The sequence below is a fragment of the Manis javanica genome, chromosome 2, assembly GCF_040802235.1.
Source record: "Manis javanica isolate MJ-LG chromosome 2, MJ_LKY, whole genome shotgun sequence".
NCBI classification, from domain to species: domain Eukaryota; kingdom Metazoa; phylum Chordata; class Mammalia; order Pholidota; family Manidae; genus Manis; species Manis javanica.
Genome location: NC_133157.1, coordinates 212,529,052 through 212,551,295, shown reverse-complemented (window position 1 = coordinate 212,551,295; position 22,244 = coordinate 212,529,052). Strand labels below are relative to the sequence as shown.

Below are 22,244 nucleotides of genomic sequence, written 5' to 3'. Positions count from 1 at the left end.
AACCAGCCTTGTGAAAAGCTGGCTCTCACCACGTATCAGCTGTGCAGAAGACTGCAGCCTGCCAAGCACTCTCCAAACCTAAATCTTCATGGAAAGGGGTGGAAGCATTTGAGATGACAGGTATTTGTGGTGGTAGAAGGAAGTTGGACAAAATCAAATCTATTAGTTTTTTCTTGTGTATATTTTTTAAAGCAGGACTTGTTTATACAAATATAGTCTATAAGCAAGTCCAATATAATTTCTTTATTATGACCTTGACTTTAGAAAACTGGTATTGGACATTAATGTAGAAATTTTTCCTATTGGCTAATTATCAAACAAAAAAAATCTGGAAAAATATGGTGGTCAGATAATAAAAATAATAATTAACAGCTAATATCTATGAATCATCTACAGTGTGTCCAGTAATATTCTAAGCTATGGGTCCATAAACTAAAGCAGGAGATCAAATCTGGCCCACCATCTGTTTGTATAGAGAAAGTTTTATTAGAAACTTACATTTGCTTATGTATTATCGATGGCTGTTTTCCCTAGTACAAGGACAGGGGTGAGTGGTTGTAACAGAGATAGTGTGGCCTGCAAAGCTGATAATATTTACTATTTTGACTTTTTACAGAGACTGCTGACTCCTAAGGACCAATCTAAGCACCTCAAATATTTTATCTTATTTATTCCTTTCATCAACTTTAGAAGTATGTAGTATTTTTTCATAATATCCTTTCACTTGCAACTGTCTTTTTTTATTTTCAGGTACCATTGATATACAATCTTATGAAGGTTTCACATGAGCAACATTGTGGTTACTACATTCACCTATGTTATCAAGTCGCCCTCCACACCCACTGCAGTCACTGTCCATCCATGCAGTAAGATGATATAGAGTCACTAATTACTTTCTCTGTGCTATACTGCCTTCCCTGTGACCCCCACGACATTATGTATGCTAATCATAATGCCCCTTAATCCTCTTCTCCCACCTTCCTTACCCACCTCCCCACCCCCTTCCCTTTGGTAACCACTAGCCCCTTCTTGGAGCCAGTGAGTCTGCTACTGTTTTGTTCCTTCAGTTTTACATTGTTGATATACACCACAAATGAGTGAAATCATTTGGTTCTTGAATTTCTCTGCCTGGCTTATTCCACCCAGCTTATTTCACTGAGCTTAATACTTTCTAGCTCCATCCATGTTGTTGCAAATGGTAGGATTTGTTTTGTTCTTATGGCTGAATAATATTCCATTGTATATATGTACCACATGTTCTTTATCCATTCACCTATTGATGGACACTTAGGTTGCTTCCATATCTTGGCCATTGTAAATAGTGCTGCAATAAACATAGGGGTGCATATGTCTTTTTGAATCTCGGATCTTGTTTTCTTTGGGTAAATTCCTAGGAATGAAATTCCTTGGTCAAATAATATTTCTATTTTTAGTTTTTTGAGGAACCTCCATGTTGCTTTCCGCAATGGCTGAACTAGCTTACATTTCCACCAACAGTGTAGGAGGGTTTCCTTTTCTCCACATCCTCATTTGTTGTTCCTCGTCTTTTGGATGTTGGCCACCCTAATGGGTGTGAGGTAATATCTCATTGTGGTTTGAATTTGCATTTCCCTGATAATTGGCGATATAGAGCATCTGATGGATTTTCCTTTGTATGTGGTCTTTTTTCTCTCTCTGACTGCTTTTAATACTCTGACCTTATCCTTGATCTTTGCCATTTTAATTATTATATGTTTTGGTGTTGTCTTACTTGAGTCCCTTGTGTTGGGAGATCTGTGCACTTCCATGGCCTAGAGAGACTATCTCCATTCCCAAATTGGGGAAGTTTTCAGCAATTACTCCTCAAAAACACTTTCTATCCCTTTTTCTCTCTTCTTCTTCTGGTACCCCTATAATGCAGATATTGTTCTGTTTGGCTTGGTCACACAGTTCTCTTATTATTCTTTCATTTCTAGAGATCCTTGTTTCTCTCTAGGCCTCAGTGTCTTTGTATTCCTGTTCTCTAATTTCTACTTCATTTACCACCTCCTCTACCTCTTCTAATCTGCTTTTAAATCCCTCCATTGTACGTTTCATTTCAGATAGTGTATTTTTCAAAGTTTCTATCTCTTTCTTGAAGTCTTCCCTGAGATCTTGAATATTTTTCTGTAGCTCCGTGAGCATATTTATGATTTTTATTTTGAAATCTTCATTCCAAAGATTGATTATTTCAGTTTCACTTAGCCCTCTTTCTGATGTTTGAGGGATTTTGGTTTGTACAAGATTCTTTTGCCATTTCATATTTCTAATGATTACTATGGAATAATAACTTTGTGTAGGCAGCACCCTCCAGTGCCCAGAAGCTCTACTCTCTGGAGCTACCTAGCACCTGGAGCAATGGCAAGGGTCACAGGTGAGTGGTGCCCATGCCTGCTGAGAGGAAAGCACTCTTTTCTGCTTCCTGGCTGCAGTGCCTGCCTCCACTGCCATGTCCAGTGGGACTAGTGCACAGGGAGGAGCCTCTATGTTACACCCCTGTAGCTGTCATAGGCAGGGCCATCCTCCTGCTGGCCTGGTGCAATGGTGGGGGTAGCAGGTGTTAGGACCAGTGCCTGCCAGGAGGAAGAAGCAGTGGTCTGCATTTTGTAGTGGGGGCCTCAGGGCTGCATTGCCAGCCAGGGGTATGAAGCACCTGAAGCTCCTGAAAGTTCCCAACCTGCAGGACTGAGTGTGCCAGGATGATTTTGTACACCTGTCCTTTCTCCTGAGCAACAAGTTCTACGTAATCATTGCCCCTTTAACTCCCCTCTCACTGTTGGGAAGCCTTTCAAAGCACCTGCCTTTCTTTTGTCCCAGAGCAGCTGGTTGTGGGTACCTGTTTTCCACAGGTACCTGGAATCTCAGTCTCTCTAAATATTCTGCCTGTCTTTATTTTCCAACCCTACTAATCTTCAGAGCACCATGTAATGTGAGTTTGGGCTCCCAGAGCAGATCTCCAGGGCCTGGTGTTTAGCAGTCCTGGGCTTCTACTCCCTCTCCATTCTGTTTCTCTTCCTCCCAGTTGTGAGCTGGGGGTGGGAGAGGGCTTGGGTCTCACCAGATCATGTCTTTGCTACTTTACCCTTTTCCATGAGGTCTTCTCTTTACCCCAGATATAGCTCATCTGTTTCAGTCATCTTTCCTTTTGGTCTGTCAGGATTAGTTGTATTTGCTGTATTTCCATGTTATATGTGGTTTTTCAGAGAAGGTTTCTTGCTCACTTCTCATGCTGCCATCTTTTTCCTCCTTGCCAGAAGTATGTAGTATTTTTATCTTCATATTACAGTTAAGAAAACTGAGAAATAGGAAATTAATCAGCCTAAAATCTCACACCTTCTAAGGGATTCAGTCTCTGTGAGTCTGAAGCTGGCACCTCTGTGGCCCTACCCTTTCTTCAGGCCTACTTTACCTGTTATAATCCACACAGAGTCTGGGAATTAGTGGGGAATTGGAAATGGTTCTCTTTTATTCTACCCATGATACACTCTTCCAGAGAACATAAGGAGTCTTTCACATTAACTGGGGTGGCCAAATGCACCCATCTCTGAGTCCCCCTCCCTTCCAAGGCCCTGACTCCCAAACCCTTCTCCCATCTTTCCCTTATTCCCAGATGCTCTGCCACATTTCTTGTCCTCCTGGTTTCAGGAGTCTTTCCATTCCATTAGATCAATTCCCTGAGGATAGCTTACAGGGTCTGAGTGCATGTAGGTGGAAAAGAAAGATGTAGAGAATACTTTTGCCAAGTCAAACTTCCATAAGGCAATCAGAATCTTAGAGAACTTTTGCCCTGATCCTCTTTGGTGTTATTAAACTAAAAAAAGTTCCTTTCCATTCTATTCTTTGAACTGTAGTACAAAAGGCCCCTTTCTTTTGTCTTAATTTACCATATGTCTGGCTAACAAAGGAAGTGAAAAGGGGAGGTTTTAGAATCCAGGTAAGAGGTAGAAGTAGAGAAACTCCATATATATTGTGACAAAATAAAATAAATAGATGGGGAACACTTGCTTTAAAGTTGGGGAATGGGGCAGCAGGAACAGCCTGACATGCTCAGCCCCTAGCTCATGACTGAGACAACTCTCCAGAATGACGGCAGCCAAGAATATGGTTTTCAAAGCAACTGCTTGGGATTCTTGTGATACACTATACAGAAAGCTCCTAGTTCTGGTGACAGGAATGGAGAATTTGTTCAAGATTCAGAGTTACTGAAATGAGGATTATTACAATGTTGAAGATGATTTTTCTTAGAACTCTCAGGTCATACAAGTTTCCATGAGAGCACACCAACAATTCCTCAGGGGTGTGTTCTCCAGGGGGAGACGTTTCTAGAGAAGGTAGAACTGGTTGTTGTGGTAGACTTTTAACTGATTGCCTATCTTGAGGCATTTCTTTGTGCAACTGGACGTTGATGATGGAGTGATTTTCTAACAGGTAATGTGATCAAGACACCTCCTTGCTTCAGCCCACATCTCAAGACTCTGCATTGACACCAGGGCAGAATAGAGTGGCCCTTGGGGTGCATGAACTGAAAAACCTTCTGCTAGAGTCTTGCTTCTGTCTCTGCAGTATTACCTGCTTCTATGAACTACCCATCTCTTAAACTTTATAATCTGCTGAGCCCTCATATATTTGTACTTTCAAGTGTGTACTCTTTGGTTTCACTCCTACAAGCCTTCTAGGTGCTGTTTTCTGAATCTCACTCATTTCTGTCACTGCAACCTACCATTACCTCCATGGAAAATTATGATTAAACTTTAAAACTCTTTCTGGAGTCATCTTTTCTGAGTCATTTTTTTTCTTTGTGATTTTCTAAGGGTTTGGGGGTTTTGGGGGGGTCATGTTTTCTGCAATGGATATCTGTTTCTTTTATTAGAGGAAAAAAATTCAGTTTTAAGCTATCACCTCTAGAAATTATTCCTGTATGGAGAATATTCGTATTTTATATTACAGATAATCACAGACACTGTTGATTGACCAGCCTAACACCTATTGCCAACTCCTTTCTCTCTTGATCTCATCCTATATGGAAGTTAGAAGACCTAAATATGTTATCTGCCAGGCTTCTTTGCATCTAGAGTGGACACATGGATATCACACTGCTGCAGTGTGGCTGAAATCCTTCCCTCCCAGTTCTTCTTCCTTTGAGTACAGGTATGACACTATGGTTGCCATATTGTAACAATGAACTCTGAAAGCATAAAAATAATAAGCAAATACTCAGGCTATTTCTATCTCTTCTCAAGGGAGAGAAAATACAGAAAGAGCTTAAGTCTTTGGTGTCATTGAACCACTGTACCAGTGCTGGTTTTCAAACTCCAGATGGCTTGTTATGTTGGAAAAATATTTATATCAATTAAGAAACTATTACTTGGGTTTTTAGAAATTTCAACCAAAAATATTCCTCACAGAAACAGGTATGTACAAAATCTCTGTTTACAATGATATCCTACGAGTGTTATTGTGAAAGTTGAAAAGTTAGAAAAAATCTAGTATCCAAAGAAAGATTAGTTTCTAAAATTATAGAGTCAGATAATCAGCTTTTAAAAATAAAGTCTTAGCAGACTATTAGTGACTTCAATAAATATTTGTGGTATATTATTAAGTTTGAAAAAGCAGGTTATAAATTGATATAGAAAATATTATCTCAGTATTTTTAAAAATAAGTGTATGTGCCTAATAAAAGTCATACATCATACACTGTTAATTATCTTTGTTTCTGAGTAGCTGGACCCCAGTGATATTTATTTTATTCAGTGATGAATGTCCATGTTTTCCAAATGCTCTTCTGTACACATATGTTATCTTTCAATTAAGTGAATAATATTAAATGTTATGGATAAAATATAAAATGCCAGAGAACTAATAACTGTAATGTGGACTAGTTTGTCATGTGACAAATAACAGGTGAGTTATATGGTAACTGGGAAAAAAATTTAAATTGTATTAAAATAGCCTGCATTTTTATTAGAATTATATTCATGCCCACATTGATCAAAACAGATAGCCAATGAAACTTCAGTGGAATAATAGGATGTTAGATCTGCAAAGAACAATGAATGCTTCCATTTGTTGTTGAATTAAAAGTGAGTTCAAGTCCATTAACAGTGAAATGGAATCTTACTATGCTTTTCCTCATGGCCCACTCTGAGTGACTCAAAGAATGGGCAAAAAGCCAGATAAATGCAATGTTTTCATTTTATCTCTGAGCTTCACCTCAGCTCTTTGGTCTTCTAAAACGCTATCTCAGTGGCTGATGATATCAAATAAGAATCACTTGGATTGACAGTCTGGAAACCCTATTTCAGGATCCAAAGTATTTCTTAGAGGCATATGGTAACCTCAGTCTTAAAACAATGAAACAGTAATGGTGGAAAGTAAAGAGAATGTTCTAATATCAAAATGTATGATTTTGTTCTACTGTGCCACTTAGAAATTGTATAAACTGGATCAAATCTTTTTACTTCGCTGAGCATGTTTCTTCATCTGTGAAATGGGTTTGCTACTTGTTCCCTTGCAGTGTTTTTGAGAGAATACTGAGTAGAAGAATGCATGTAATATGCACATTATGATGTCAGTAATCATGGGAACCAAATATTTTGATGACCCATGAGAAACTGAAACACTTCACTTTGAGATTTTATTAAAACCTCAATTAACAAGGGTCACTAAAGGAGGCATACAGAAATGTTATCCCTGTAGCACAGGGTCCTGGTAATAAAGTCAGTGGAATTGCATTAGGTTTTACTAGATAAAGGGTCAGTATGTTTAACTATAACCACAAATGTCCCAAGGGGTTGGGTTCCCTCTGAATTATTTTGTCACCTAAAAGAGGATCTATGTCCTGAGCAGTATTCCTCTTCTTGGGATTTCCAGAGCTAGCCCACTCACAGTTATAACTTGTACCCCCTTCATCCTCAAAAAAAAATTACATTTCATTTAAATTTTCCTATACAAATTTATGAACTGAGAAAGCAGTACCGGAAGGCTCCATGTCTGCATGCCACAGCAATTGGTTAGTGGAGTGTGGAGTGGGGTGGCACAGTCCCAGTGGTGTTTTCTCTGTTTACAAATGGATAGCATTTTTAAATAAGAAGGCAAAAAATATATATAGTTTAAAAGCTATGCCCTGGATGGAAACAGAAAATAAGGGCTTTTGTTCATGTGATGTTTGTTTTTCATTTTTTGGTTCTGTTTTGCCTTCAGTGCATGATTATTCCTTTAAGTAAGAGTTTCTGTTCTGCACAGAGCAATAGAGCCACTTCCGACCTGTTCTGAAGATGAGGAATGGGAGGTGCTGATCTTTCTCTCTCTTTCCACTCTTTTTATAGAACTTTGCTTATGCCTTAGGCATTTTCCTCCTCTCCTGAAGAAAAACATCCGGTAGAATGTGTTTCTTGGATATCATGGATGTCTGAGACGTCAGATCCTAACCAATAAGTAGTAAGTGGTGACCTGACTGGTAGTGGTAATAGTAGTAGTAATAAAAATATTATCAATAATCCTCTATTGTGAGGGCTGAATAGGTGCCCATCTGTTTGCGCATGTATTATCTAATTTAACCCTGACACATGATAAGTCTATGAGGTTGGTACGATGAAAAAAACTGACACTTGTATAGAGAGTTTAATAAATTGCAAAGGTTGACTCAGGCTGCCACCAGAATGTCTTGCTGTAGAGTCCACAGTGAGAAGCCAGGAGACAATGCTGCTTCCCAAGCCGACAACTTTCTTATACCCAGAGCATCTAAATACATGGTGGGAGGAGATTGTGTTATGTGTCGGGCTTCTCTTGTCATCCTCACGAGGCATATTAGGCAATGGTTTGGCTGTGGACAGTATATTCATGGAGTAAGTCAGGAGATCATAAACCCCATCCAGGTATATATGCCAGGTTCCCCAAATCATATTACCAGAGCTCCAGACCAGAGGGCTGGAAGGTGTTCACAGGTTATATGGGTGGTACTGGGTTTTGCTTACCTGGTACCTATTATACTTTATTTTGGAAATTTCACCCTCATTTCCTCTTGAGATATTCCCTCTTCTGTACTTAGAGTCTGGTTTGCAATTAAGTAATCTAGTCAAATGCCCATCAGATGCTCCCCATTTGGAATTTGTATTACGAGTTAGTATGATGAAAATACCAAAAAGAGCTGGAGTTCTCATTCTTCCCAGAGATGGTACCTGGGGCCTCTGGAAAGTCCTGAATCCCATTCCAAACAACCTTTTCATCCTGTCTTCATCCCTATATGTGCACTCCCTTAAATTAGCCTTCCAGTACAATTCTCTTTTGGACTAAAAATTCTAAGGCTAGGTTGTGACTTCCATGCAAAAAATCCCAGCCATCATGGGATTAAAAAAAACTTTAAAAACTGAAGAAACACAGGATTCAATACTCAGTATTTTAGATATTCCAACTTTTGTTTTATTGAAGAAATGCTGAAATAGTATTCTTATATGCCAAAGCTCTACTCCAGGTACTTTATACAAATGAATGTGCTGAATATCCCCAGGGTTGGAGAACCTTACCACTTACGGAGCTGCTCTCTCACTGCTCGGTGTAAGCTCATGTGGTCAAACAACCATTTCTTACATTGGGCTAAAGTATGATTCTTTGTTCTGGTGTCCTCTTAACTCTTGTCCTGCCATCCACCAGATGGAATACATTGGATAGGCTCTCCTTTTGTCTCCTTATTTTATACATAACCAGTTGTAGGTTTAGAAATGGTCGAACCTCTCACAAAGGCTAGAGTATAACTCCTGCAATTCTAACTTAAGTGTCACCTAAGTTCAAGAACTCTCCCTCAACCTCTACCTTCGTCCAGCATGAAGTGATTGAGAATATTGCATTAAGAAATTCATCAAATCTAAACGCAGAAAAATGAGATTCCATTTTCTTTAAATTCCATCACTGTCAATGTAAAAGTGTCTCAAGACTTTATATATTCAACTCCTTTTGATATAATATCATCAGTTACACACATCCATGCATTATCTTCATTCATGCATTTATTCATTTAATAAATATTTATCAGGTATATATGCCAGGTGCAAGACAGAGTGCTAGGTACTTTGGAGTATAAAACAATAAGTCAAACATAGGTATCTAACATCTAGATTAAAAAATAAAAACTCAAACATCCACTTACTTAGTGTTTGCAACCAGTACCCAGACAATTGACTTCTGCTGTTGCTGTGTAGATTTGTTGTTCATTTGTCTTATGCCTCCATCTAACCCCTTGATACTCTGTAAGCACAGCTAGGAAAGGTGCAATTCTTGGAAGTGTCTTCTCTAAGACAAAGCCCAAGGAAGATGGATGACCCACTAGCTAAAGACAAAAAGAAGAAGCTCTTTCTTACTCTTGAGTGATCTCCTGTGATTGTTCATTAGAAATTAGTGGTTCTTCTCCAGAACGGACTTTAATCTTTGTTCCTGCTCTAAAATAAGCTTTAAGAATACAAGCGAAACACTTCCATAGAAACCTCCAAGCACAGCAAAAACTACTGAAGCACAGCAAGGTGAGGTGGGGTGGAGAGGAGTAAGAGGTAGTAGGAAGAGGAATTTTGTCTATATTAATATTGCAAGAGATACCCATGCTTTATGCCCATTTACTGCAAGATACATGAAGATGGCAGATCTTAAAAACCCACCGGTGGCAAGGTTGATACGAGAATACTCATCTTGAAAGGTGCTCATGGAGACAGCTCATCTATTTTTAAATGTCAGGGGACAGCCTTGATAATACCTGGTAGCAGACAATTTGACAGGTCAACGTACATGAGGGCACACCCCCACTTTCCTACCCTCCAGCCCATTCTAAAGAGAGATCAGTACTCGCCCAAAGCTGATATGCTGGGGGACATTCCCATCATTGCCTTCTAAGCCCCGCTTACTTTTCTTTTCTTTACAGAGCTTTCAGCCAGTTACATTTACGCTTTTTCCTAACAAAGGATTGCATCCCCAGCCCTGGCTATATTCACCCTTCCTCCAGGCCCACATATCAGTTAAACAATATGGATCCCCAAGGTTAGAGGTGTGATCGGTTTAACAATAGTGACCCCCAAAGGTTAGAGCTGCCGTGGAATGGAAGAGGCAGTGTACAAACCATTAAGTCCACTGCAAGAAAATCCACAATATTCATGAAATTTAGGTGAATTTATTTCTATGTAGAAGAATAGTCATTCTTTTCAAGTTATCTGATGACTTCAGCCCATGCTTGTTTCAAAGATGAGGACTGGGAATTAGAGGAGGGTGTTTTAGTGCAGGAGGGAGGTTTACTTGTTTGGTCCCCAGCCTCTCTTTTCCTTATGGACTTAGGCCAGACCCCAAGGGAAGAAGAGACTGTACCGTAAGACATTATAAGTATAAGCAAGTGTCAGTGTTGCCATGAGACATTTCTGTAAGGGCCCCAAGGCAGGACTTCATTGCACCACATGCACATGGACACCAGAAATACATTGCAGAGAAACCCTGCCAGCACCTCCTGAATTTGTGGGTTGGTGATGTGCGTAGCAGTAGAAACATCACCTCTGAATTCAACCAGAGCTGGGTCTGGATTAAAGCTCCTGCTTTTCACTTTATGGCTGTGTCACCTAGAGCATGTTACGCCTTGCTGTACCATGTTTTCCTCATCTGAGAAATGGGATCATAGTCACAAGTCACAGGTGGCTGTGAGGATTACCCCTATGAGATGGAACAGAGTTTCTTTTCTTCTTTATCCTTTTCTCATCCTCATATCTATAATGACAATAATGTCTTCAAGTCTTTAGCTTTTTAAAAAAATAATTAGTTATTCTGTAACTTTTAGTTTGGAACCCAATTGCAAACTTGTATGAAGAAAAGCAGGTGATTTATAGTACCCTTAGTTCCCACATTATGAATGGGTAATAGCCCAAAGGTTCATTGGTATAGAAGCCATTTACCACCTTCCCAGCACTGAACAGATGCTAACTGCTGGGTGCCTCTCAGTTTAAAACGGCATTTGGCATTTTAGCCATTCCTAGTGCAGGTCTGTCCATTCTCCTGCTGCCCATGAAGATGGTAAACAAGGTAAAAGCTCACCCCTCTTGAAACTAAGACTTGAATTTGGGAAGGATTTTCTTAATAATATTAAATCCAATGGAATATATTGCAGTAAAAATTCAAAAAAATAAAAATCTACACATGCTCTAGCAGGTAGTTTTATTCATGCTCAAAATATGCTTCAAAGATTGGAAGAAAATTCTACCATCTAAGATTGTTCTGATGAAGGCATTTAGGGCTCTATCAAATTAAGTCCAGGCAGCTACACCTCGAATTCATGGGTACTGATTTCTTTTCCTAATAAACAGTTATCATTCTCTTCTCTTCCATCTATGTCTTCTCTCACCAAAGAATACAGCAGAAAATGTCAGGAATCGGGGAGGAGGATTTGGAGTGTCTGATCCTCAATGGTAAGTAATGAAAGCAAATACAAAAATTACGCAGAAGCAGTGCATGCTGGGAGGGCAGTCAGAACACGCCATGTATTCAATCAAGACAGCAAGGTCCTGGAGCAATACCTAGATATCTTACAAACCTTGGAACCGTGCTACCTAGATATTGTATAGAAACCAGGAACTAGGCTGACAGCCTTGTCCATCTCTCCAGTTGGAGACTGGAGATGGGAGTCCAGCATTAGATAAGTAGGTAGCAGAGTTAGGGAAATCTGATATTAATGGTGAATGCCTGGTCTGGAAACACTTTACTTCATTCAAGGCTAAGTAAAGAGAATTAAGAAGAAATTGGGAATATAAAAATTGCAGAAAAGGATGGGAAATAAAAGAAGAATGTGCTTTTGAAGATGGTATATTGCAAACCAAAAGAAAACTTTAAAATAGAATATTCCATCACATAAGCCAAGAAAAAGAAAATTATCTATTCAACAGTAGCAAAAATCACAAAGGGAAAGTATGCTGAAAGAAAGAACAGCAGAACGGAATGAAAACAAAGTTGGATGAGCTAAAAAAAATGCAAAAATGCCAAAATTATATTAGCAGAATTATAGACCTAGTGAAGGCTGATGGAGGCAGAAAAGACTGGAAAATCAAATACCAGAAGCCAGGATTCCACAGAGAGCGCGGCGTGTCTCACTGGCCCTGGTACCATGCTGTCCATTCTTTGAGCAGGCAAAGACATGAAAATATAGAAAGAGGACAACAAAGAAGATGATGCCACATAACTAGGAAAGAGAGAATAACCTGTCAATATTTGGATAATTGCTGTACCTATAAAGGAAATTGATAAGGGCAACCAAAGCAGAGATAGAGTATTTAAGAGATCTTCTCTGAGCCGAGCACCTAAGGATGCAGATGGAAAGAAGTCACTGAATGATAAGCAAAATACACACAAAGAGTCACACAGGGTATGTAGACATATCCTGGCAGAAACACGAATTTCAAGATTGAAGAAAAATATTCTACAAACATCTAGAGAGAAAAAAAGATTTTTTCCCACAGGCACATAAAGCAGACAAGTTTGTTTTTATAATATAATAATTGTGTCACAACAGGACACTGATCTGTAAGGTGTAAGCCAAACGCTGCTGAGGCAATTCCACCGTGATGAAGAGCTCAGGTTCTGGGAACTTAGTGAAATTAAATGCCACACAAAAAGAAGTCTGTGTGTCAAATGCTTAGCACATTTTAAAGGTAAAAAATATTTATTTTTTCTATTTTGATATTATGACATATGCACATTTTAAAAGAGCTTCTGTGGCCTCTCCTGCTGCTAAGCTGTACCCAACATGACTTGAGTTAAAATTTCCTCTTTCTTCCTCCTTCATCTGTATTTCAAAGATGACTTAGTTACATCTTTTAATGAAGCCCATATAATCTTGGCCAACTGCACGTAGAAACAGAAAGCAAATGCCTTCCCTAAGAGTTCCCTAGCGACTCTTTCGCCAAGGGGTTTCAATAAATTTGGAGGTCATGAATGTCACCAAGACGTTTATTAAGTCTTTCCTTATGTTCATGATCTTTATGGCGAGCATACTGAATCCTGTCTACTCTTTGTTCTCAGCTTCCAACCTTCCCCAAATTGGACAAATGTACACCCTTTAGTTCATCTTCAAACTATGCCATTTTAATTTATTGTTTATTTTCTCCACCCCTAGTTTATCAGTGGACAACACTTTAACTGAGCCCCATCAAGCACATAATTGCCCAGAGAATGGACAGCACGGTACCAGGGCCAGTGAGAGACGCCGCGCTCTCCGTGGAGTCCTGGCTTCTGGCGTCTTCTCATCCAGTTAGGAAGACTGTTTTCTTCGGACAGAATGCCGTGTGCAGTCTAGCTCCCCTACACTGTGTCTGGAACAGAAGATGGCCTTCCCTTGGATTAATGCACTGCAGTAGGAGAAAAAAAATTAATTAGCGGCACAGCATATGTCCTTAATGGTTTGATAAAGGACCACAAGGGGCATCATGAAGATGAGTGTTGAAAGGAGTCCTTTTTATTACTCTTAGCAGGGTAGCAGGTTTAAGATACTCATTTCCGTAGATAAACAAACAAGCCATCAGAATGAAACATCTGCAGGGAAGGGCTCTCCCAACATATAGCAGATGTGTTTCAACAACAAAGCATATCCTAGAAGCATTTTAGGATTTAATTATTTAGCTGTTTCAGTGAGCTGAGGAGCAAGGGGCTGGGGATGGATTGAGGAAGCATATTGTAAATTTACTGAGCCTGGAAATTCAATTCCAAATGTAGTTGAAGCCTCCACATGCTGATGTTTCTCTCAGAACACATGCTAACTGCTTTTTGATACCCAGACCCCAACTGCATTCATCCCTTCATACGTGCGTGGAGGAGGCTAGCCTCCAAATCCTCCTCTCCTCTCCATCCTCCACCAATATGCTCTTCTCTCTGCTTCTCTCTGCTGCATTTCTGTAACAGCTTTCCATCTCTCGCTGCCTTCAGTTGTAGCTTGTTGGAAACTGTTGTCTGTTTAACAGTCTTTTGAAAATGCAAAGGGATCTGTAAAATGAAAAGGGAGGTATGGCATGAGAGATTAAGGAAAGATCAGTCCAAAGCAAAAGAAAACTATCAGAGATGGGAGGAAAGACTGAAATAAAACAATGAAGCAGAAACTGTCTATACATTAGCCAAAGGGTTCAGACTGAAGAGAAGAGTTCTGAATCATGTGCAACACACAGTCTGCAGCTCTCCCAGGCAGAGATTTCTCCTGGGGCATGTCAGTAAGAAGGCTCTGCAACTCTGGGTGCAGTTTCTTGGAAGGCCAGTGAAGCGGAGAACAAAGCAGTCTTGGTACAGTGGCCTGAGAGAAGCCAAAACAACAGATCCGAATCCCTTTTCATGGTCTTTCACTGCCCACATAGAGAAGCCCAAGGATTTTTAGTGTATGTGTTAGAATTCCACTTCCCTCTCTCTAGATTCTTCCTCCAAACAACCGGTGTTATTTGCACTCTAGCAAATATTTGTATTCCCCAAATATCTATCATCTTTGCATGTCTCTCTTCATAGGATTCCCCCTAATTTCTTGACTGGAGAGTAAATTCCTGCTAATCTTTCAAAAGTTAATGTTGACCTGTTTTCCTCTCTGAGGCTTTCTCTGCTCACCACCACACCAAAGCTTTGTCAGTAAGAATCCCTACAATCAGCTGTCAGAAGGCCTGGAATTCCACTCTGTTTAGCAGCTACCCTTTCATCTTATAACCATTTCCTCAAATAGAATGTGAACTTTTTGAGGTCATCTGAGCTCAGTTTCCATCTATTGAATGAATGAATGGCCTGGCAAAGTGCAGTGTAACTAAGTTACACAGCCTGAGGTGAGGATGGGGAGGTGAGGACATGCAGGGACATACCTGCCCTGCTAATTTACCAGAGTAACAACCATGGCCCAGGAAGTATTGGCTGAGGACGAAGACAATGGCATGAGCATCCCACCCCTTTTGTTTCTTTTATGCTTTTCAGTCAGTATTAAACTATGATGCTTTTAATTGCAGGTGCCAGAAAACTCATCTAACTTAAGCAAAAATATCCAGAGTTAGTGCAGCTTCCGAGAAGGCTTGACCCAGGACGTGTGACAAGTGACTGTGGCCCAGGCTCTCCTACCTTTTGGTTGTGTTTCTGTCATGTTGGCTTCGTGCTCAAGCTTCCTGGAGAAGCCTGAGGCAGCCCCAGGCACCCAGCATCATTGCTGTCAGCAGTTCCATGAGAGGAAAGCCTGTTGCTCATTGGCAGTGCCGGCATAAGGGCTGTAGCTCTGATGGCACCATGAACTTGAACCCATCCCCCAAGCGGCCACCGTTGCCATGGGAATGGGATGTTCAGTCACCAGGCCCAGCTTACAGGCCCATCTCTGTAGCCCACTTCCTTCCAAATGTGTGAACAGGAAGTAGAGGACAAAGGTGATCCCTTCCCCAAAGGGAAACAAGATGGTTTATATAATTTATTGAACAAACCAGGATACTTTTAAGAGTGAAGGGAGGACTGTTAATAAGAAGCCAAGACGCAAACAAAAACTGACTGTCCCAGGCAACCACAGTGTATCTCCACCCTTCCCCTGAGAAAGGCAGGACACTATTATCATATGCCGATATGTGTGTATAATAGCTAGACATACATATTACCATGTGTGTATGTATGTATACCTACATATACACATATATACATAGTTATAAAGTATTTCTAAACTTTCATTTTATGTAAGATCACCGAAAGGACCCTGGATTGCTTTAATCTTTAGCATCCTCTCTGGCTCTCTTGTTCTCTGGGATGATATGATTCCAGGGCAAAGGTGCTACTACACCCAGGTGGACTGGGACATCCTTGACTCTTGAAGCAGAGATAATGTCACAAGCTTATCATGTTTTTGGCTCCACATAGCAGATCTGATATTTTTGAAGCCATACAACAAAATCAGTAACAGCAACAATCATGCATCAGGGCTTATTATCTGCCAGCAACAGAGCACAGCTCTTTATATGTTATCCTCACCCGAACTGGGCGAGAGGCGTCCTTACTTCCATTCTGAGAGGGTCACTGGTGAGGGAGCGATCACTGTCATTAGCCATCAGCTAAAGCCTACTGAATGCCTACAGAGGAGCACACCCTGCTCCAGGAACCGGGGGAATAGTGACAAGCAAGACAGTCAAGGTCACAGAATTCACGGAATTTACATTCTTTGGAAATAAAGCCATTAGGGGTTTGCCTAGCTCTGTTCGTTCACCACTGAAGGCAAATCCAGCTTCCAGGGTGACAGACTTCTGTGGAGGGGGTCGGCTCTTCGTGGCTCCTCCTCTGAGTTCACTGACCAGGTCCTGGTGGCAGACCTGTGGTCATTGTTGGTCAACAGAACTGGAAGTCAGAAAGGAGACTTGGACGTGGCATGGGGAAAAGTGAGGGAAAGTGGAACCTCCTGACATTTCTGTATCTGTCACCACTGCTAACCGATGATGACCTTCAGAGAACAAGACTGTAGCTTCACTCCCCCTTCTCTAATCTCATGCAAAATGTTCTGATGGCCCCAGCCCCAATCTGTTCCCATAAAAAAGGGGAATTCTGAGAAATACAGCTCTAGCTTAGATAAATTCACAGCACCAAATCACCACAGAGAGGATGGGGAGGTTTTGGGGTGGGGAGTTAAGAGAGACAGACAATAAACAAATAAATCAAAAACCAAAATGTAGATAATTACAAAGATACTGTGTTATAGAGTCCCTTCAGATGGGGCTCAAGAAACTTTTCAGAGCGAATAAAGTGGAGAAACCCAGGCAATGTGGCTCTGGAGTCAATTATTTTATCTTCTCCACAATTCTGTGCAACCTTGAGGGTAGAGAGTATGTCCTAAAAAGGCAAATTCTCAAACCCCAGAACAGTAGGATCAGAATCTCAAGGTCTTGGAACTTCGGGTTTTAACAGGTACCTGGGGTAGGATTTAGCAGATCATTTTAGAGAACACTACCCTAGTGCTTCACAAAAGAGTAGTACATTCCTGAAATGGACTATTCAAATATTCCTGAAAAGAAGACCAAATTATCCCTGGGTGAGTTTGAACCACCAACCTTTCAGTTAGCAACCAAATGTGCTAACCAGGTGCACCACAGAGACAACTGTGCAGCCTTGGTGTGCCTTCAGCTTCACCAGAGAGGTCTCCTCTGTGTGCCTTTTGTCTGAAATAACATGCAAACATCCAGCAATCTGCACATACACACCGTCAACTTCTCTGATTTATCACAAATACTGTGTGTGTATCCAGGAAGCAGAAGCAGCAAAGCTTTTTCAGTCCTCTAAGGTACTTAAAAAGCCCTGTGTTTAGACATCTGGGCAACTCCCTCTTGCACCTGGGAGAGACTTGTGAATGAAAATGTGCTTCATTTATATGGAAAAGCGGTCAGGCTTCAGAAGCACGGGCTGAAAGGCACAAGTTCACCCACAGCAATAAACATTCGTCACCATTAATGGAAATGTTCACTTCCCCCACTGGTGAGGGGCTTCCCGGGGGTGGGGTGGAGATTGTTTAATATTCACAAAGGACTTTGAAGATAAAAAGACCCACATAAAGGCTGAAAATGAACATTCACTTTGTTTGCTTTTCTCATCCTGGAGTTGAAACTGCAGAGCCACCGTGCCTTTGAAGCAGCTCCAAGATGATAATAATGATGACCACCCTTGGAGCCGGGAGAACAGGGTGAGCAAGGAGGAATACTTTCGCCTCAGCTATAGTTTTAGTGACTGCAAAAGCAGGGACTTTGGTATCAGAGTCCTGGCTCACTGCCACCTGCCAACCGTGTGACCTTGGGCAAGTTACTTACCCTCTCTGAGATTCTATTTCCTTAGCTAAAAAATGGGATAACAATGAAGGGGATTCCTCTTTCAGGAACAAAATAATAAATAGCTCACCTAAAGACTACCTGGTGAATATCAAGTTAGAGGCATTTTAAAGGACTTAGGTGGTGACTGGCACATTACAAATCTAAGTATCACTGTTATGGCCTATGCCTGAAGACTACTAATAAATAAGGGTTTCAAGCCTGTTGCTGCAGAAGCCAACACTGATTCTAATTAAGAAAAAAAAAAACACTAAAGAGTAAGAATGAACTAGGCTGACAGGTTCATTCAAAGGAATCTTTTGAATCATTTGTGGGCATGTGTGTGTGTCTGAGAGACAACTATGCTATTATTTCTTAAGATTAAATAAACTTTAAATAGTCCTTTATTTCATAATTGCTTATTTTTTCCCTGGAATATACCGACTTATTTATTTAATACAGCTTGCTATCAATTCCTGCTCACACCCTCACTACCATCTTAAAGTTATTGCAATGTTTGTCAAAGTGGAGAATTTAGGGACTTCTGTGAATCGTGTGAGCACTTCTGCATTAAATGGAGACGCTTGAATATAATGATCCTGAGCTATAAAATGCTGCGGAAAGAAATACTTAGGTTTTAGGCCCAAACCTGTCTCCATCTCATTCAGATGCTGGGGATTCTCTCCCTACTTTTTCCAAATCGGAGCTCTCCAGGGAGCGAGGCCGGAGTTGGCAGGAAGGAACAGGAGTACAGCAGTGTTTGCTCTGCTTTGAGTTCTACCTGGGTTCAATCCAGGTGGGGACTCACGGAGCATCGCTGCCCGACTCTGCCCTATTATCCTTGGGTTGGAGGCAGCTTCTTTAATAATCTCAGGGAAGTAATGTCCCTGACTTGGGTTTTCCTTCCCTCTATCCATCACACCAACTCTGGGGACGCCGTATTTATGTATAGATGGATCCTAAACTGTACTGCTGTGGAGAGAAAAAGGGAAAGCAAGGATCCCCAGTAGGTCCATCTTCTCTAATCTGGCAAACGGTGTTCTGCAGGGCAGTGGTTTATAGTACAAGTCACCTAGTTTCTCTCCTATGTACAAATTAGGTACCTTGGGATTCTAAAAACTGCAGTGCCAGAAATGTGATGCCTGAAAGTTTGTGGCAGTATTACAGCTCTTCAGAAATCAGAAAGGAGTTATGATAAAGAATAGAAGCCAAGAACTTCTCTGTGGCTCCCTTGGAGATTTTCATGTTACAGGGGGCAACGGAATTAGAGAGGTTTGTGAACATAACTTATAAAATCTTTTAAAAAATTTTCCCTGATTTACGGTATAATTACAGGGCCACAGTAATTAGATTCTGATGGAGGAGGGGCATTCCTCATTCAGGAACAGTATTAATAGTAAATAGCTCACCAAAAGAACAACCTAAGTGTTTGTGATCCAGCAGGAAATAAGTTTCAATTAGGGTGCAGGAGACCTGAGTCTGAGTACTACCTTTAACACTAACTAGCTCTGTGATGTGGAGAAATTCAACTGAACTTTGCCAGCCTTGTTTTTGTTTGTTTTGTGACTTATAAATTGAGACAGCAAAAGAAGCTATAACAGGACACTTACTAAATTTTGATGGGTATTTTTCTGCACATGAATATTTTCCTCCAGAGACAAAACAAATGGCTGTTACTATTTAGCTTCTTAGTGTCCTTAGTTGGAACTTCAAAGTGTGCTAGAGCCTCACAATCATATGCCAGGCAGGGCAGTGGGGTCCAGAGCATTATGTAGGCAAACCTCAGCACAGGTTTGGGACCAGACAACTGGAAGAAAGCAAATAATGCAATAAAGCAAGTCAGATGAATTTTTTTGGTTTCCCAATGCATATAAAAGTTAGGGTTACAGTATACTGTAGTCCCTTGAGTTTGCAATAGCATTATATCTAAAAAATCAATGTACAAACCTCAATGAAGAAATACGTCATTGCTAAAAAATGCTAACGATCATCTGAGCTTTCAGCAGTCATAATGATTGATCACAAATCACCATAACAAACATAATTATAAAGCAAAAGTTGGAAATACTGTGAGAATTACCAAAAGGTGACAGAGACATGAAGTATGCATATGCTGTTGGAAAAATGGTGCTGATAGACTTGCTTGATACAAGGTGGCCACAAACCTTCAATTTGCAAAAAATGCAAAATCTGTGAAGTACAATAAAATGAGGTGTGCCTGTAATAAACCTTATTTTGGTTTGGTAAGAATTGATACCCATAGATCTTCAAAAAGGGGTATATAAATAGTATCCAGGACTACTCAATCCAGAAATAATTAATATGCTGTATAGGGAGCACCACAAGCAGCATGAGGCAATAACCAAGCCTCTGGTAACAGCCCAATACAAATACTGAATACAGGCATTATGTGCAAGGTGGGGCCAGGCTGGAAAAAGTAGGAATTTGTCTCAATGGCTTAACAAGAGGCTTCCACTAGGAATGTCAATGTGAAGAGAGGGAAACTAAAGCAGAAATCCAAGCAGAGGGCAAAATAGTACAGAAAGTTGCCATCTGACGGGTACTTCAGCTCATCTATATCTGATAAAGCATTGGCTAAGTCTTGACCCTTCTCGCTGGTGAACCAAGGTCACAAATGTCCAAGCTGACAGCATCATGATAAATGCGCTGCCCCGCTTCTGCTTCCAGCCAAGATGGAGGGTCACAGAGTGGAGTCACACCTCCACTACAAACACAAATGAAACAAAGACAAAACCAGACAGAAGAGATGAAACAATGATTTTAAGACAGCGGAGACAGATAATAAAAGGCAGTGATTTCTAGGGCTCAGGAGACAATTTGGTGGACCACTGCTCCACTGAGAAAATTTTCAGGCTCTGGTAGAAGGGGGTGAAACCGAGGCAAAGCTTTGTGGTATCCTTGAGTTGGAGAATCAGTCTGGGAAGTGGCTATATGTTGGAGAGGAGAAAGCTGCACAGAGAACTTTACCACCTGCAGAGAAACTTTGCTGGGCACCAAGCAGATCGGGGAATGTTTATGAGGCTGGGGAGAGATCCATCCACAATGATTAGAGGCAACAGGTCATGACACTTGCAAGACCATCAACACTGCCTGCTGTTAATAATCCTGCACATAAAAGAGAGCCAATCAGGAGCCCGAAGTAGAGGAGCATTGTGGTCAGACTAACCCTTCCGAAATGGAGTGTGGGTACAATGTCGAGAACTGATTGACAGGAAAGAAACCCAAATCAAGGTAAATGTATAAAAATAATGAGACATTATCAACCTTTATTTTTATTTCTATGTATTTATTAATTTATTTTACAAATAGAGGCACTTAACTGTGCTCCAAGGACTGTGCTGGATTTATTACATGCAAAATCTTACCTTAATCCAATCACTACCTGAGGTCAGAGAAGGCAAATAAGTTGCCAGAGGTCACATAGCTAAATAAGCAGATGAACCGAGATTCAAATGCAAGTATTTGGTTCCAAAATCTGTACCTGGTCCTTAAATGCTGCTGCTGCTTCTCCTTGTCTTGGCTAATTCAGTCCTGAAACTACACACTGAAGTCCTATTGTCCTAGAAGTAGAACTTTGAGAGTAAAGCCCTTGACTTGACACTTCACAGTACCTAAAGATAATATGACAATAATAACAACTAGCATTTGTTTAATATTTGTTGTGTGTCAAATCTATCCACTGCACCTGCATCCAAGCATTTAATACTCCCAACAAGCAAGAAAGGAGCCCATTTATTTTTCCCTCTGAAGAGTGGCTGCCGGAGCCGGTATATTACCCACCCAGACATTTCACAGTTCACTACCCCTGCATCAGCTGGGCCTCCTGACTTCAATGCAGAAAAGACATTAGTGGTGCACCAAAGATTAATGTGGTGAGAGAAGGCAGTGCTAAAAGGAGAAGAGAATCACAACTAATAAACCAGCTTCTCTTTAACTACTTCAAGATCTTTCTTTAATGTACAAAATGCAGAGACCCAGAATGGTTCCTTAATACCAGGGGACAGTTGAAGCCTTAACTAGGATAACATGAACTTTCATCCTCTTTCCTGAAGAATTGCAGAATCTAAATATCATGTGCTGAGACTTGTCTTCCTGTTTTGTTTTGTTTTGTTTTGCTTTTTTCTTAAGCCCATTGTTTAGCAAAATCTACTAATCTTATTGGGTGCTGCTTCTCAGGTATGAGCCTTTGGGTATCCTATGAATCCATGACTTTCTAGCATCTTTTCTGTCCACAGCTATACAACCCCTTCTCTTTTCTATTGTCTAAAGACAAAGCAGTAATGAATCTGGATGTGCCAACTATTTTGAGCTTCCCACTTTCCAGTGGACATTAAATTTTCCCATTAACTCAAAAAAGATACAACAAAATAAGTTTCCAGGTAGTACAGCCAACAAGAGGACTGAGTTTTGACTGAAGAA

At 40.6% G+C, this 22,244-nt stretch overlaps 1 protein-coding gene across 14 annotated transcripts in view; it reads left to right on the top strand.

Annotated features, from left to right (window-relative positions):
* The window catches only part of LRATD2 (LRAT domain containing 2), a 305,269-nt gene extending 283,183 nt beyond the window's left edge, over positions 1-22,086 (top strand). For 5 of the 14 annotated variants that reach the window (XR_012128518.1, XR_012128517.1, XR_012128515.1 and 2 more), the window contains 3 exons: positions 751-866; positions 4,966-5,166; positions 5,259-5,551. The gene's annotated coding sequence lies outside the window, so the exon portion shown is untranslated. Of the gene's footprint in view, positions 1-750; positions 867-4,965; positions 5,167-5,258; positions 5,553-7,343; positions 7,456-11,385; positions 11,445-13,144 lie in introns of those variants that run through there. The other 9 variants (XR_012128508.1, XR_012128503.1, XR_012128504.1 and 6 more) reach the window with 6 other exon arrangements.
* Positions 22,087-22,244: the final 158 nt, after the last annotated feature.